The following is a 2,844-nucleotide window of genomic DNA, read 5'->3' on the forward strand; positions in this document are numbered from 1 at the left end:
TACAAATAATACCATTAAACCAATTCCTTAACCCCTATCGCGGTATGTTTGCGTATTTGAAGAAGTTTCACTTCATTAGCGTGTTGTATAATTACACGCCGTATTTTTTTTTATTTATTTTTATCACTTTTGATATGAAAACCTCAAAAAATAACTTCACAATAATTCTTATGAAAGAAATTAGACTGATATATTAATTAAGTACAATCAATAGGCAATTTCTTATTTATATTTCGCAGTTTTTAATGAAAACGTTCAGTTGTCCAATTATCTATCTACTCCTTCATGTATTTTAATTTTATTATTTGTGGTAATATATCAGCATGTATGTACATATATTATTGTCGTTGACCATTCACCAAACAATATTATTATTGATGAGTCAAGCTGCCATGCAAAAACCGCAAGAGAAAACAATACAAAGTCAAACAATTTAGAATGTATTTACATAAGTATAAGTAAAAGTAGTTCCCATCGTAGCTGTCCCTTTACCCCACAACCCCCCTGTTAGTATTTTAACACTCTTATCTCTCGGTTAAAATACAGTCAATTTTCAACATATTTGTGTAATAGTACCAAGTTCGTCTGAACGATAATAAACGATAAAAAAATCCGTACAACAGACACGGATTCACTAAAATATTTCGACCATTAAATTCAAACACAATTTTTAATACTTATTTTCGCTGGGTTAATGTTAGGTTTCCCAAATTATTTGAAAATATGTAAATAATTGCGCTTTAATACAACAGAGTTACGCATGTGATAACAGTTGCACTTTTTACTATTCAAAATTACAGTTTTAGGATCAAAAAAGTTGATTTTACGATAGTTAGTAATAAATGTTTTTGTACGGTTAGGTAATTTAATGTTTCAACAAGAATATTCTACACTCTACAATTGTTTTTTGCAGCCTTAAGTATTTTTTGGGAGTACCTAGATAGACATCTAAAATCTAAATGTATTTATATATAAGTATGTACTACATTTGAGAATGGCTTAATATGCCGAAATAATTATTGTAGAGTAAAAAACTCTTGTTGGATCATTAAAAAACAATTATCTTTTTTCTCACCATTAATTTTAAGTTATTTATGTTTTTTTTGTGAAAAATATTTTGACGTCTTTAAAAGATTAATATTTATAAAATAAACGTGTGCAGCTAATGCCAATTTTGTGGAATACACTCGAGGTATTCACCTAGACATTTTAATTTAAAATTTAAAACTAATTTCAATTATATACATTGGATTTTAACGACTTGTCTTTTTTTTCTACAATATAGGCTTCCTTTGAGATAATATCCTTGGATTAGATGGGCAAACTATTTACAGATGTGATGTTCCTGGCAGTCAAATATATTTTTATTTCCAAGAATGCTGGTCGAAAAATACATACAACAGGATGTTAATGGTGGTAATTATCATTAATAATAAAGTAACAAAACTTAATTAAAAAAAATAAGACTTAAGTTGTTTCAACAGTTTCCAGTAAAATGTAATAAATTGACATTAAGAGGGTAAATCAGCAAGGGGAAGAAGTACAATCCCATTCAGCTTCTTTCTACTGGCTTTGGAAATGGGCCGTTAGTGGAAAGGGTAAGCAATCTTTAATTATTTTATGCAGAATGGTTTGACAATAATTTCTGTTATAATTTTTTACACTTTTGAATTGTAAGTTAAAATATTTTAATATTTAAGATGAAACTAACATTAAATTGTTTTGACAGGTTATGATTTTAACACATGAAACAAACAAGGTGAAAAAATACAAAGGATTGGAAACCTGGAGAAGTGGAGCCCCTTGGACTTGAAAGGTGCAGTTTTTAGAAATATGTGCAGTCCAATTGACACCGATGCATATAAAGTTACACTTGTGATGTCTTTGTGGCTCATTTCACCATCAGTGGTATTATTTTCCTTTCACAAGCATCTATTGTTGAAGGTACTTCCCTGTTGTCAACGCTTAGGAATAAAACTCTAGCATCATAGAGTATACTTGAGGTAAGCGGTTGTTTTACTGTTTATTTTTCTGGCATCTATGGTTTCTCTTCTATCAATTATCTATTGTTCACAAAATAAATAAACTAGTACCATAGAGAATCATTGAGGTAAGCAATTGTATTTAACTCATAGTAATTTGCCATGTCTACCGTCTATGATTTCTCTTCTAGCAGTTATCTATTGTCCAGAACATCTATGGCGATTTCTATTGCTTTTGACATTTATCTGTCATAAATGTAATTGACGCCCATGTCGCCATTTTATAATGTAGTTATTTACTTGCCTTTTGGTGCATGTTTTTATTGTATTTCATGTTTTACTTAACTTAATCCCTCCTTTAATTAATATTTTTTTTGTCTATTTGTACAGATCGTCCAACAGATGAGAGGAAATTGAAGTTCAGATTGATCCTATTGAAGCAAAACTAATAACTGGTGTTGTCTTTCTTGGACTCTATTCTGGATTTGCTGTTTTCATCTTCACCTTGCAACATTATGCAGTTAATTTTCAACAGATAAGTGAGAACAAGAGGAGATTTACTGGAATTCCACTAAAGGAGCAAGTTTTCTTCTTTGGCATTTCTACTGGATTTGGTTTGCTTTTCACACCTGCAAACTTTGGATTGTTACAGTCTATTATTAATTAAGGTGAGAATACTTGATACAATTAATTTTAATTGCTCTTTATTAATCTATTACCACCGTATCTGTTTCAGATCGACGTTGGAGAAGACAAAGATGACCCCATAGTTAAAATAGTTCTCTATCTTGCATGCTCTATGTAGTAGAATTCATCAAGTTCGTTTTATTCAAATTAGTTTTTTATTTTGCATGTTTTTTTT

The 2,844-nt window shown here is 29.9% G+C and overlaps 2 long non-coding RNA genes across 3 annotated transcripts in view; one reads left to right on the forward strand and one right to left on the reverse strand.

Annotated features, from left to right (window-relative positions):
- LOC108742450 overlaps positions 1–2,838 on the forward strand; it is a 12,120-nt gene extending 9,282 nt beyond the window's left edge. Inside the window, exons 3-7 of the long non-coding RNA XR_003231431.1 lie at positions 1,286–1,416; positions 1,485–1,598; positions 1,730–2,003; positions 2,373–2,650; positions 2,719–2,838. This is a non-coding gene — a long non-coding RNA (uncharacterized LOC108742450). The remainder of the gene's footprint in view (positions 1–1,285; positions 1,417–1,484; positions 1,599–1,729; positions 2,004–2,372; positions 2,651–2,718) is intronic.
- Positions 1–2,844, reverse strand: part of LOC108742449 — a 27,650-nt gene that overhangs the window by 12,749 nt on the left and 12,057 nt on the right. The gene's annotated exons all lie outside the window — the stretch shown is intronic.

Source organism: Agrilus planipennis, unplaced genomic scaffold (genome assembly GCF_000699045.2).
Source record: "Agrilus planipennis isolate EAB-ADULT unplaced genomic scaffold, Apla_2.0 scaffold307, whole genome shotgun sequence".
NCBI lineage: Eukaryota > Metazoa > Arthropoda > Insecta > Coleoptera > Buprestidae > Agrilus > Agrilus planipennis.